Here is a 14994-nt window from a genome sequence, read left to right as displayed (position 1 = left end):
CGGTTAAACCACTTTTTTTTCATGTCGGCTGGCTCCCACTGGGCTGAAAAGCAATAAAAAGTCAGGAAGAAGTATGGGCTCCCCTCTCAGCTTTGTCATATGGATGAATAGCACAGTAAAAAGCGCTGAATGCTATCGGTTAAAACGAACTCGCTGCTCTTCCAAGTACATTTTGCAATGCTCTGATGCAAAGGGGTGGGGGATCGGATGGTGAAAAACCTCTCCCGGAGATGGATCCTTTGTCGGGCTAAAGATTTTTGCATTAAAAAGAAATTCTGGTTATAATCACTCTACCCACAGCAACATTTTCAGTCCTCCCTCCCTCTGCTCTCACCCCCCTCACTTTTCTGTTGCACTGAAATAAATCTCAAGGTAATGTAACTTGCAGCAAGGCTATCTTTGAGCATCTTGGAGGCTCTGTCAATAAGAGGCCAGGCAAGTAGTGGTGGAGTGCAAAGATCCTCTTATTATCTCGCTTCGCAGCCCTTCCTGGGCATTTCTCTCCCTTGTGTTCCTCATCAGGTCCCTGATCATGCTGATAAGGGGGAAAAAAAAAAGAAAACGTGGGGGGGAAATAGCAAAACTAGATGACAAGACCTTGTACTATTTCACAGTTTCACCTGGAAAATACTGTGGTCTGGAATGTTAATATCTAATTGCAGATAAAAGCAGACGAGCAATTGCTGGAGAATTTCCCATTAAGATACTCAGATACTTAGAAATCGCTTCTTACTTGGGTTTTGATCTCCTATTGTCGAGCAAGCTGAAAGCAGTTCACTTCAGGAGAAAGCAGGCTCCATTGTGTAAGATCCCTTTCCAGCAGCGACAGCCGGACTGGAGTTTTCAATAAAATGGGTTTTTCGTTTCTCTCTCACTTTCTCTCCCCCTTCCCCCTCCTTTTTTTTTGAGTAAAGCCAACTTCTCAAAACCCAAACCTTCCGAAGAACACCTCCACCCTGATAAGATGGTTTAGCCCGGCCAAGAGGGATATACGGTTCAACCCTCTTACAAGGGGAAAGAGACCTCAGACGAGCAGGAGATTATCCAGGACTATCGAGTGCCTGGTGCTCAAGCCACCCTGATGACATGGATGCTGTAAAGGCCAAGTCTCTGTCAGGTCGATCAAGAGCAGGGATTTGAATCTCGGTCCCTCACATACATACCCCCAGAGTCCGCAACAACCGAGTGCTCTGGAGAGGACAAGCTTGTCAGTGATCTTGGGTTCAGAATGGGATGACATTTAAATTTAACAGCTTAGAGATTGGAGAAGCCATTTTCTGCCCAAACCTACCCAGATCCTCTCCCTTCTTTTGTCCTTTTTTTCAGTTTCTAGAGATGAAGCCTATATGACCACCTGTTTCTAAGACAAAAAGAGTCTCAGACAAGGGTAAACCCAGTTGTTTTATAGACATACCACCAGAGTTGTGGAAAGGGTCTGGCTACAGACACGTGCCTGCCTGCACAAAGGCTTCAACTTGGGCAGCTATGGCCAGCCTCAACCTACAGTAGAAGCAGAGAGCGGCGTGTCCCGTGGAGACAATGGGTGGGTCTCAGTGAAGAAGAATTTGATGCTTTTCCTTCCAGTTTTTCTCCCTTGTCTAAACATAGATTTTCACAGATCTGCTTTCACTGGTGGGAAATTAAGGGTGGGTTTGTTGGGATTTTTTTGCTGATATTCCACTCTGGTTGGGTTTGGTTATGCTTCACTGGGAAAATGTTGAGGACAAAATAAAAGAATGGAGTTTTATCCCTTGGTATCCTCATAGGATATTTTTGTGCCCATCCCATTTCACCTATCATTACACTGGACAGCCAGAAAGAGTATTGGGGTTTTCTGGGTGGACTGGGGGTTTCTGAATACAGAGGCACATCACTGTACCCTCGCACTAGATGCCGTACATGACAGCCGGTCCAGAAGGAGGTTAAAGGAGCTGACCCTCCCCTTGGCAGCCCTTGAACAGCAGACAGCAAAAAGGAGGGATGTAGTGGGGGTCTCAGCCACTGCTGAAGGAAATACTGCATCGCAAAACCACGGGCTGAAGGGACCTTTGAAGGGTCCAAGTCCTGCTCAAAGCAGGTCTAACTTGGGTCAGGCTGCTCAGGGCTGGTCCAATTGAGCCATGAACACTGCCAGGGTTGGAGCTTCATCCAGGGTTGGAGCTTCATCCAAGCTCTATTCAACCACCCTTGTTGTGAAAGTTTTTCCTCGTATCATCTAGTCAAAATTTCCCTTGTTGCTACTTGTGACCGATGCCACTCATCCTTTGCTGCGAGAAGAGTCTGGCTCTGATGATTGCACTGAAATTCGGATGGGAGGAAGGGTCTGACTTGTGGAACTTGGTGCTACAAAACAACCACGGAATGTAAGGGCTCTGGAGGATTCAGAGAGTGATAGACAGATAATGGACATCCATAGATAAGCGGATAAAATGCTTACAAGGGATATAATCCCTTCTGTTCCTGGTGATAAGCCAGCTGTTGACTGACAGAGGCAAGGAGGAAAACCCTTCTGGGAAGACTATTCCAAACCTGGTGAATTTAAGCCATGGATACTTGCAGAACTGGTTGTGGCAATCTCAGAGTCATTAGTCGTTATCTCTGGAAGCACCAGAAGATTGGAAAGGGACAAAAAATGCCAAACTTTTAAAAAGTACTGGGAACGTGGGCAGAAGTGGGGAACTATAGACCCACCGATTTAACTTCAGTCCATGAAAAATCCTGACAGAAGATATGGATACACTATTTACAGGTATCTGGGAGGTGCCAAGGAGAAGAGTCTAAGTGACCATGGATTTGTCAAGGACACCCTTCTTCAAACACCTCTGTGAGAAACCAGAGAAATGGACTGAAAAAATAAAAGGTTGAGATTCAGCTGGGCAGCCAGAAAGTAATATGCGTAGGGATGATGGACTGCGCAGGTGAGCTAGGCTTCAGTTCAGCAGAAAAAGATCTAAGGTTTATTTTGTTCCACTAAGTGAACGTGAGTCAGTGATATCAAGCTGGTATAAAAATGGCAAACATCATCCCAGGTTGTATAAGAAGGTAGATGATGCAGGAGACGTGCATTAATCCTAGGGACTGGTGATACCACAATGGAGCTCCACGGCCAGAGGGGTTACCACATGGGAAGGAAGAGGTGGGAGAATGGGACAGAGATCAGGGGGAAGCAACAGGAATGATGAGAGCTGGAAGAAAGTATTCCCAAGGAAAAAAGTAGTCTAGAAAAGAAGGGAAGTGGAACATCAGTTTGGGTAATGCAAGGCTTGCCTGTAGAGCCAGTTTTGGAGGGAGAAGTTCATGGCAATTTCTTTTATGCCTGGGTCTTGGATAGGACTGAAAGCTTTAGCCAAAGTCAATGCCTGGGAAGGGCAGCTCAGAGGAGACCTGGGAGAAGAGATTGCCAGACTTATCTGAGGATTGGTGAGTGGGTGTAAATAAAGCTTAGGATATACTCAGGCTCTGCGTCACTGGAAACTGCCCCGCGTGGCCCCCAGCATCTGCTGCTGCACTGCAACAGGATAGCAGAAAGGCTGGGAAAATGTTTAATTTAACAGTTTTCCTTTTGTTAAGTGGCTCCTGCTGCCTATGCAGGCCTGATAGGAGGAGGGGGGAGTGCCAGAGCCACGGTCACTGGAAGGTGACACAGTGGCAGTCTGCTGGGGTGGGATAACTGAGTCCTCACCCTTGTGAGCATCCTGGCTGATGCTGGCTGCTCAGGGACGGGGAGGATGGGGAGGCTTGAGCAGAGAAGAAAGAACCCTTGCCCTTGGGTTCATCTGCTGCTTTTTGGGGTCTTGTTTTTTATTTTTAAGGAAAGAGATCCTCCAGCACCACTCATGACTGCCACATCTCCCTGGTTTTCTGGGTCAGGAGGTGAAGAGGCACAAGAGAAGGCATTCAACAGTCTGGCAGCAAGCCCAAAAGCAGCATCTCCACCAGAGAGCAGCAGATAGCAGGGAAAAGTCCTGTTGGACCATCCCAAATGGACCCCCAAAGTCTGAACAGAGAAGCCTTTGGCTGCAAGCAGTCTGCATAGAGCTGATCCATCCTAGAGACCCTCTTCGATGAGCGCCTGGGGGGAAATAACTTTTTTTTTCCTTTGCAGAATCACTGTTTGATAGAGAAATAGGAGCATACAGTAGCTACTGAGAGATGGGCAGAAGCCCAGGAGAGGAGCGGAGAGAGGGCCCAGCCTTCCCCTGCTCCTCGGTCCGCTGGCAGGACCAGCGCCAGACAGCCCCATGCTGCTTCCAAGAGCCAGGCAGCAGAAAATGATTCATGTCAAGTGAGCACAAAATGGTGTGCAGACAGTCAGCCTCCTATTGTCTGTGTCCTCGGACGGCTGCCAAGCCCCGGTGCCTTGGCGAAGGCAGGGGGAAGGAGCCCGGGTTGGTTGACATCTGCTCTACTCAAGCTACAGCAGAGAAGGAGGCTACAGGACAACGTGCCGTTCTCCTTCCCTCCCATCCGTGGTTTTGCCGGAGATGTCAGCGAGCTCCTCCGTTCGTGCCGAGAAGCTCTGGCCTCCTGGTGGCAATTGGCCATCTCCAGTCATCCGGCAGATTGCACCATGCTTAAATCTTGACCCCAGCTGTCTGCACTCCACCACAAAACCCACCGTGGGTGTTCGTAATCAGCTCTACAGCGGTGTGAAATGCAGAAAGGAAAGGCTTTGTGGCTTGTGGGGACCTTCTCCTCTCATGCCGCTGGGCTAGTGAGCGTGAGGCAGACCTTGATCTCACCTGGGAGCACAGTGGAAACCAGGAGAAACCTCTGGCAAGACTCAGAGCCCTTGTAAGAGGAAGAGAGAAGAGCATGGGAGTTTCTACGTTAATTAAGGGGATAATATCCATGCTGACGAAAATAATGGCGTATAGCACCGTTAATGTATGCTATCCTAACATATGCTATGTCGTCAAAAACATGCCATTTAAAAAACATCCAGCATGCTTGCAGTGAATATCAGCCCATGTTATACACACGCTTTACCAAAGAAGACTTTCAGGCTCATTTAAAGAAATCCAGGAAAAATTCTGCTTTCTGTCACACAAGGGCAAGCCTCAGTATCAAACGAGATAACATCCATGGCTATAAAACACTGTGTATATTTATCCAGAGTCTAAAGGCCATTTTTATAACTTGAATCTTGGTTTACTTTTCAATACTCTTATCTTTTTTGCCATGTTTTGGAAAATATGTAAGGATTGGCTATTGGAACGTTCAGCTTTGTGCAAAATATTTAATTGAAGCCCTTAATTGCAAGCTGTAAAAGTGGTATTAGTGACAGATTGTAAAGCCAGAAACCATTTGGTCAACACACAACAGCCAGCAAGAGTGTTTCAGCAAAGAGAAAAAAAAAATAGCATATAGGACAGTATTTTAGCACAGACATGAGTTTTATTGCAAGAAAATAATCCTTTCAGAAAATTTAGGAAAAAGAGGAATGTAGGAATGTGTTATCAGATCCATAAGGCATATGATAAAAATCAGGCTTCTTTTTATGTAGAAAAAAAAGATCTACTTTAAATCAGCCAAAAGAAGTGATACATTATTCTTACTGAAAGTAATTTTGTCTATAAACACTTTCAAGGCTTCAAACAAAAACAAACCGAGGACTGGAAAACAGTCTCTGGAAGATGTTAGTTACTCCTGTTCAACTCATGTTTCCTCTTGTTGCTGTAAAGCTTGGTTGATTCCTTAAATGTTTGAAATGACAAGCTTCTCTTGAGATGTGCAGTTGCAAGTATTGTGCGTCTGTGTACAGACATTCACAAAATAACTTCCCCGCTGCATTTGCTACATGACTGGTGAGATGCTTTATGTACAACACAGCAAGGTCAGATGATGCTGCAGTTGGTTACTACTATAGCAGTAGCTGAAGCATAGAGTATTTATATTAATCGGGGAATTAGTTATCTGTCAAGAGGCACCTCACTAAACGTTGTTAAGAAAAAAGGACAATACCTTCTTTAATGACTGCTCAAGTTTAAAGGCACTCTTTAAGAATTAATTAAATTAAGAAGACTATTTTGAGAGCTGGAAGACTTTTATACATAAAAGTAAGGTTGTTTGGACTTACTGGAAACAGAATTTCAGTTACTATTAAACCCTGATGAAACTAAAAGAATGACTCAGAAAATTGACTGAATAAAAGAAAAACTCTTAAGATGCTCTGAGAATTTCCCACAGCAAGAACAAAGGCAATTAGAAGTGTACTGCATAGGCATTCAGCAGATTACATATTCATGAGCTGAAGACATTACCAGGTCCTTCCCCCAGCGAAGGGATGACAGCAGCCAGTTCTATATCGAACGTCATGTTACCCTTTCCGCAAAGCAATGGGGTCAAGTGGGGTCTGAAAACTCTGAACTGAGCTGAAAGCCACGTGTTTGTCCTGTCCTTTGCTCCGGGGTCCTCGCAGGCTCGGTGTGCAAGCAAGACGATTTAGCAGAGCGAAGCACAAGAAGGGGCAGCCACAGCGTGGTCTCTGCCCAGCCATATTTTCACAGATGAGACGAAGCCATAAAATACTACCACAAAATTTTATTTGCATTTTTGAGCTGATTTAAGGGGATATCAAATTGCTCTTATAATTCACAATATTGAGAGTTTCTCCAGTAAACACCAAATTCGTTAGAAATGTTTTCTTGCAATGCAGAGACTGGCTAAATTTGTGTCAGGGGGCAGAATAGTGTGATTTTATTCAGATGTAAGAACTTTGATATTCTTTGACGTGCCTTTCTTAAGGTGGATCTTGCTATGGTTTCTTTTGAATAAGTGACTTAAATATTTGCACTGGCTTCACAGGGTTAGCTTAAGATTATTCATGTTTCTTATTACTAGCTGTCTAGATTATCCCTGATATACCAAAATAGGATTTACAAGACTCCCCTCATACATATAGACAAGCCATGTCTGCGCCTTGTTTTTTATCTACCATTAAAACAAGATTACAACTCATTTTCGGAAAAAGGTACTTAGATCCCCTCCAAGGCTAAATTCACTCTTGCCTTATATAATCTCTGTTACAAAGTCTCCTCAGAGAGAAGTACACAGGAAACCGTAACTGGAATAATCATCATTTATTGCTTACGATCTCCTTTGGTTCAGAGTTTGCTTTTGCTTGCTTTTGGCAATAAAGTAGCCAGAAGTCATTCACAAAAATTGTAGTGTTTGTTCTTTACTGAGACAAGTTTTGAGGATGGGGCAAATAGCGGCGTCACACCTTTGAACTGCCATGAAAAGCAACTTTAAAGATGGGGCCCTCCTTGTGCAGCTTGCTTTTAGCTTTCAGCAGTTCCTGGGGCAAAGCCCAGCAACTGGAGACATCATCTCCAGTCCCGACCAGCCCGAAAGGCCCCTTCCTCCTGCACCTGGGAAAAGGGGATATTCAGCACCTACAGTTTAAAAAACCTTCCCTTGCCATTGGGGTGAATGTCAAGGAGTAACACCACTTGTCGTGTTGGTGGGACCCCCAAATTCACAGGACAGTGCTACCCAGAGCCCCAGGACTACGCAAAGCCACAGAGACACTGCCGAAGCCTGGCCATGCCCCGTTACAGGAATGATCGGTCCTTGGGAACGACTGGTCTCCTTCTTCACTGGAGACTGAATTATGGACATCACCTGCCAAGGAGATGCCTGTGTGCCCTCAGCCGTGGTGTCAGGGCCAGGAGGACTAACGGGCTCTAATGGCCTGACCAGCCCCACCTGCCCCAGCGATCACAGGCTGTATTTAAGCCCAGACCAGTATTTGAGCCTCCCTTGGGCTGTGCATGGAGCTTTTCTCTAGACCTCTTGTGGCCATGCTGCTCCTCTGTGTCCTGTTCCACCAACTGGCCTCCTGGATGGATGCTGGACCTGCCTCGTCCCTACAAACCTCCCTCATGCTGTGGGTTCTCAGCAGCTGGCCCTGCTGCCCTGCTCAGGTATAGTGGGATGGGCTGAGGGCCACAACAGCCCCTGGCTCCTGGTCCTGAAGGAGCACCAGCCCTCATGGTGCCTGGATGTGGGAGCCAGAAGTGCCACCTGCCTCACTGGTCATTGACCAGAGCACTGCAGAGGGCTGGGGTGGGCAGGGAGGCAGCAGGCAAGGCAAAATCAGCAGTGCTGCCAGCCATGAGGTGGGGCTGAGCCAGGGCAGGGATCCCCAGGTGGGTTCTTCCTTGCATGTCAATGCTGCACAGTGGAGCTGAGCCCTCCAGACCACCTCTTCATGCACAGCCTTTCTCCATGGAGATGCCCTTCAATGTGTGTTGTGGTGACCTCCAGATGCATTGAGAGTTTGTCACAGTGCCACGAGCCTTCCTGCAAACTGTCTGACCAGGACCCTTCTGCTGTGCTCATCCTCCTTAGGCCATGAGGTCTACCAGGAGGCACCAGCTGACCTTGCTTTCTGGGGTGCATGGGGCAGGAGAAAGCTTGGTCACAGGAGAGCAGTTTCTCAACCTGTTGGCCTGTGTGGCAGCAGCAACAGCTGTGAAAGGTGATTGCTGTATGTTTTGTTTCTTATAGATGTGCTTGAAGGGGTTTAGAGGAGAAAACTATTGTCTGCAAACTCAGTGCTTATGCATGCTGCAAGACCCTGCTTGCACATCATTGCCTTGCTCTCCCCTTGTGCTCCCTTTGCTCGTCTGTGACTTGGGGGCTCTTCCTGGAGCTGCTGACAGAGCTGATCCCTGCGGAAAACTGCTGCTCCAGCACCACAGAGCCTCTGCATCCACCAAGGAGGACCATACGTACCCTGGCAAAGTGGGCTGTAAGCATCTCCCTACAGCTCTCAGCCAGAGCAGGAGTGAGGTAGGAAGACTCTGCAGCTCCCTGCTCTGTGCTGTTTGCATTGCTGCGTTGCAAAGGGTGTGCAAATATTCTCTTTGGCACGCAGGGGCATTGTTTGGGACTGAGCAAGTGGGCACACTGGGGCAGGGGCTGCCGTTTACCTTGTGCTCGTAGGTTAGACCCAGTACTAAGGGCTGTTCCACATGGCACAGGATAAACAGTGGGAGAATTGCATAGATCTGAGCTACCAGCTTGCGTATCTAATCATATTTCTAAAAGATGCCAACAGAGGGCATCCGCTGCCAGACACGCAGCCTGCAAATTCCCTGCTGCAGCCCCTGTGCCTGGCTTTAGATAAATAGCATCTCAGATATTTTTTTAACCCTCTCCCACTTAGGCTCAGGTTAAGCTTTGTCAGAGATTTTAAGCAGATGGGCTTTTTCAGTGGGTGTTTTTCCTTTGGAGAAAGGAGAAGGAGGGGGGCAAACAGCAATCCACAGCTGTCTCTTGGTCAAGGCAGGACTTTGATAATTAACGTCTAAGAGCTCCACACAGCCTGCCAGAGCAACAGCCATGTTCAAAGTGAAGGTGGATGCTCTGTCCTGTGCAGCTGTAAACAAAATCAGAAGCACTGCTGTGCTGGTGTTGGAGGAGAGCAGATTTCATGACAAGTGTCCTGGCTTTGGTGGACTTAAATAGTCAGTTTTATTTATAGGTGTTTATTCCTGGCATTTAATCTCCTTGTTTCATGTCTCTTGTGGACAGTCAAAAAGAAATCGAACTTCTAAAGCCTGCTGCTCCCTCTGGTAAATACATATTGATGTTTGGGCTGCGGAGCAGGCTCACTCTGAGCACATTGTCACTCTTATTTTGTTAAGATCTCACACCAAAACATCTGAGATGTTCAAAGGCCAGGCAGCCTGTCCAATGGCAAGCTTGTGAATCCAGTATTGACGGGGGGGGGCAGCAAAGGTGCTGAGGCAAGGGCTGGTGTGAGGGTTAGGGATGGAAGAAGTCTTATCAGAAGCTTCCTCCCTGCACATAAAGCCAGCAGAAGGTTAAGAGGTGCGGGAGCTGGGGAGTTGTGCCTCTAAGTGGGCTAGAAACAAGGGTCAGTCTGAGCTGGGTGAGGGCTTAGGTGTAAAGGGATGATTCCAAGTGATAGTTTTTAATGGAAAGAAGGATAGGGCACAAGACAGATATTCTGCTCCCCTTAGTTTATTTCTTTTGAATCCGCCTGGATGGAATGTGACCTCTTTGAGATCCAGCTGAACCTCAGCAGTGATGGGGCTGGTGATTGCTGGGCTCCCAGAAGTATATTCTGTTCTAGGGTTTCCAGCTGCTTTGCACACAGAATGGGGCAAACACCTAAAAAATCAGGATGGCTGGTAGGCCTGGCTAGGAGAGTCATCTGTGCTTAGGAAAGACCTGTCTCTGCCTCATGAAGCTAAAGCTGATCCAAGCTGTGCTGTATCTAGCCTGGTCCAGTAGTATCTGTTCTGGGTCCGGTTTAACCCTTGGTGTGGGAATGTACACCTTTTACCTTCCAAAAAGTGCATACATTTTCAATGGTGCAGCTTGAAATACATGAACGTGATGTTTTTAGAAAAGATGTTTGCTTGCTTTGATTATTTAACCAGGGTTTCCTGGTTAAATAATCACCACCAAAAAAAAATCTGCTCTGTATGTGTAGGTCATCTCTACTTCATATTATACATTGAATAAGGGCCAGAAACATACAGCCAAATTTGATTTATGGACTGCCATAGAGATTTAAGAAATTTATGATTTGATTAATCCATCCCATATATCTTTTTCTTTATTACCGGTAATTCATGCTATATATCATAGCTTTCTGAGCAGTAATTTGGCTGCCTGATGCATGCCAATGTTTCCTAAGGGTTAAATTCTATGGTGCACCAACCAGACAATAAACTGTTGTGATCTGCTGGTTAAATACGTATTCAGCAGTACTGGAGTCTGACTTACCCAATAGATTTGTTCCGGTTTACGAAGTGAGTATGTATTTAGGACACGTAGTATGTGCAGAAGAACATTACTGGGGGCGTGGTTGGAAAAAAAATCTTTGCAAAAGGCACTGATATGCCAGGGTGACCAAAGCTTGTAGAAAATGAACAGACATCTGCAGTGCTCCTAAAAATGTATGCTGAGCCTATAGACAGGATGACCAGTACTTCTTATGCAGGGGGACTGCCTGGTGACAGTCTTTGCTAGCAGGGTGAGGAGCCTTGGCAGCAGGGTCGGCTGCTGAGAACTGGTCCCTGCTGGCAATCTTTGTTTTCACTCGGAGGGAGGTGGGGGTTTGGCACAGGGCAGGAAAAGCAAATCAAGTAATTAACTCAATGAGGGAATAAAAAAAATACCTCAGATTGAATGAGGATGTGACCTGAGACTGTAGATGCTTCTGCTGCTGGTAAACATGTTTTCTGTTTTTTCTGTAATGCTATCGACATTTTAAAATGATCAGAATATTTCAGAGCGCATTTAACGAGACAGAAGTACTGGATTTCAATACTGTCAACTCCAGAAAGCAGAAGGCGGGTCCTAAATTACCTTCAAAATCATAACAATTTAAAAAGCGGAATACTTTCTAATTTGCCTTCTGGTTTTTTTTTCAGCTCCTCTAGGTCACCCAGCTTGCCTCCTCCCCTGGGAGCAGAACTTTGAAAAGGAGGAGGAGAGGGGTGATTCTGGTTGCCCTGGGGGAAGCAGCAAGCACACACCTGACAGCCCCGGAGCACATTCCCTGTGCAGGATCCAGGTGTGTGAGCTTTCCCCTGCCTGGCCCTGCTGCGGCTGCCTGGGGGGCTGGCGGACCCCCCCTCCCCAGCCCCTGCAGTCCTTGCTCTCCACTGATGGGGAGCGGGGATGCCAGTTAGCAGGAGCCCCAGTTTCATTTGGCAATGAGGACTCCTGCCTGTCAGGGACCGGTGAGAGTTGAGCATGGTTTCACCCAGCAGCCTTTAGTAATGCCTCAGCTCTGTTAAGCTGCCCACAATTTCAGCCAGCCACCTCTTTCAGAAAAGCCCTGCATCTTCATTACCTTCCCCTCGAGCCATCTGGTCCCCCAACCTGACCTTTTTAAAAAAGATTGGTTAAAAAAACTGGAGCAGTCCCTGAACAGAAGACCTTGTGTGTCATGTTTAAGCCCAGAGCAAATTTTTATGTCCAAGCTGTAAAACCTTGAAAATAAAGATTTATAATTGAGATTCTGGCCGAAGCAGAGTGAACAGAGATGGTCTAATTAAATTCTGTGGTGGATATAATTAACCCATTTATTCATTTATTACCCTTTATACAGCTAGTGCAGGCTACGCCATCACATTTGTTTATGAAGAACCTGTTACCTGGCTGCTTGGCTTGGGCTGTGTGGCAGCCAGGCCCATCGTGATGCTCTGGAGGGGCTGGTGATTCTGTCCAAGCAGGTCTGATCTGACGGATGCTTTTTCAGAAGCCAGCCCAGCTCTTGAATGAGTCAGATGAGAAGGAGCAGGGTAGAAAGCAAAGAGACTCCAAGTTCTGCTTTGGACTCTTGGGCAGAGCTGGCAGGTGACTTTGAGCAAGTGTGGTGGTTTGGGAGAAAAGGGTTTTGGGAGGTTTTTTTTAGAGCAGAGTGGTTCTCTGGTGTCATACACACCCGGTACTGAGGCACTGAATTCTTGCTGTGCACTATTGAGGGCTGCTGTAATATCCACACTGACATGTGTGGACTTCTGCTTTCTCTCCTTCATGGTTCAGTGTGGAAATGGCACTTGCAAACCCGTAACACAGATAACTACTCACACATCCTTTGGGAGAGCCTCATCTGACTAAAAGCCTGGCTGGCTTTTTCAGAAGGGAGCTGTTTCTTTTCACTAAAGACTCATTTCGCTTCACTTTCTCGCAGCCATCACGAGAGAAAACAATGAATCAACCAGAGGTTATTTTTCATGAAAGTTTAATCAGGCACTGTCCCCTTCCTGTGCCTGTGTGAGCAAACCTTGATGAGCATGTAGGGCTTGAATGTGGAGTAAAAACTATCTGCTTGAGAGGCAAGAAGTGCAGGGAAAATCCTCTGCTTGCTGGCATCTATCTGGGCAGACTGTCCTGCTGCAGATGCACTGTCTGCAGTTTAGCCTCTGGGTCCCTGAGCCCATCCATCTCTGAAGCAGTGAAAGCCAATATTTCCCCCCCACCACTCTCCCCTCTCCTTCCCCTCCCTTTCTTGCTCCTTAATATTTCATGCATCAAAGAAGTTTCACTTGTAATGCAAAAACTGATTAATTAAGTAGAGTGCAAGAGTTACATGCATTGAAAGTTTCTTTCATCTTGAAGGAGAGGAGCAACATGCTGGAGGCTGTTACTGCTCATGAAAGGGTGTCGAAGGGCAGGCAGTGATGGAGTGGCTACGTGGTACTGGCGGAGGGGAAGGGACAGCCTCATTCCCTGGACTTTGGCTCAAGCAACAGGCTGCTTTCCAGTTGTCCCTGGGTTCTCCCTTCCTCCTTAAGTGCACTGGCTAGCCAGGCTGGCCCATGCCTCCCTCTGGCAATGGGGCTGTTTGGGGAGGGGACTTGTAGCAAGGCACCCGCCTGACTCCAGGTGCCCGAGTAAGGGCTTGCCTTAGGATGTGCAAGGTCCCTTTTCAGTGTGGCTTTGGTCCTGAATGTGCCTGGCACGCTGCTAATACCGTACGCAAGTAACCTCTGGCTAAAACCCCAGTGTGCTCCAGGGTGATTTATAGAGAGGGGAGGTAGTGCAGGATGATACTGCTCAGAGGAGGAAAGCTAGAAAATGCCCTGATGCTATGGCGATGGGCACCTGACCACAACCCTCCCACCTGGGAAAGTCAAGGCTGTTATTTGTAATGTAACTGTTTAGTCTGTACCTCAAGCCAAAATGCTTAACAGCCTTTCCTAGCTGTACAAATCATGCAGCCCCCTGTTACCGCTCCTGGCCCTTCTGAAGTGAGCCCAGGGGCTGTTTCCCAGCGCACAGCGGTGTTTCACGGCTATCTGGTAAAAGGTAGGAATCAACTACTTGTATTTGAGAAGGGAGGAGGAAATTCAGCTGCTCCTGGCTGCAAAAGCAGGGAAGCTAAAGCTAGCAGAGTGTCCCCTCAGGGTGCTTATCTGGAAGTGGTCAGGAAGCTCCTAGTTTGATGCCATGTCAGAAAGACAACATCTCCTGCAGCTTTGAGCACAGCGTGGGGTCTGTTGGCTCACTATTAACCTAGAAGCAAGACCGTCGCCTACTGAATTGCAAAGGGCACTTTCTGCATCCCCTCGCTCGCTCTCCCAGGAGACGTTTCTCTGAATTGCTGACCCAGCCTGTCTCTTGCTTTGCTTGTGAGAGCTGACAAAAGCACAGCATGGGCAACGTAGTCGTTGACCACAGTCAGATACCATATGGCTGCAGACCAGCATTCATACACTGCAGCTTAGAAACAAAATTAATTTTGTGGCGTTTCCTTCAGAATATAAAAAACCCCTTCTTGCTTCTTTAGTGGAGTTATTGATGCTAATGTGACTCTTGCAGGGTGAAATATAAGCCTCTGATTACATCATAGCTGTATGACTGACTTTCTCCTCTACTTGCTAGCGGTAGGATTTGCGGTAGGATTTGCGATATGCATTACAGACATAAATTGTTCTCTGTATTGTAAATACATAGTGCATTTTAATGATTGCTGCTGTAGGTATGTATCTTAGGTAATAGGGCCAATTGAAAACCGCTTCAGAAAGCTGCTATTGATATCTTTGCAATAACCTCCTCCTCCGTGCCAGCCGATAAAAGACACATTAGTTCTGGGTGTCCAGAAATCCAGCTCACAGGATTGAAAGTCGAAGAATGCTTCATCTGTGACCCTTTAAACGAGAATGACTTCCCCCCCCCGTCCTTCCCCATCCTTTTTAAACTTAGATAGTATAGATATTTTAAGCATTTTCCAGCAAAGCGTCTGCACAAATTTCTCCGCAGAGACACAAAATCATGAGTTTGCCTGAATCCCACTTGGGGTATAGTCACACAGAAGGAAATGACCCTGGGGCTGAGCTGTTCTGCCTGGGAATAAGAAATAAATTGAAGAGTGTCTCAAAGTTCCTGCTAAAAAAATCTGCTCAGGTGAAAACTGGTGAATGTAGGCAGATGCAGGCATAAGGTAGGCATAGTTCAGCGTAGCCAAGGTTCCCGGTTCATGTGACGCACAACATATGC

The 14994-nt window shown here is 46.9% G+C and overlaps 1 long non-coding RNA gene across 1 annotated transcript; it reads left to right on the top strand.

Moving 5' to 3' along the window:
• The first annotated feature begins 7795 nt into the window (after positions 1–7795).
• On the top strand, positions 7796–12128 carry LOC127023662 (uncharacterized). The gene is made up of 3 exons (XR_007767463.1): positions 7796–7928; positions 8515–8799; positions 11418–12128. It is a non-coding gene; the product is annotated as an uncharacterized LOC127023662 (long non-coding RNA).
• Positions 12129–14994: the final 2866 nt, after the last annotated feature.

This window comes from Gymnogyps californianus, chromosome 18 (assembly GCF_018139145.2).
Source record: "Gymnogyps californianus isolate 813 chromosome 18, ASM1813914v2, whole genome shotgun sequence".
Lineage (NCBI taxonomy): Eukaryota > Metazoa > Chordata > Aves > Accipitriformes > Cathartidae > Gymnogyps > Gymnogyps californianus.
This window is presented reverse-complemented; position numbering and strand designations above follow the sequence as displayed.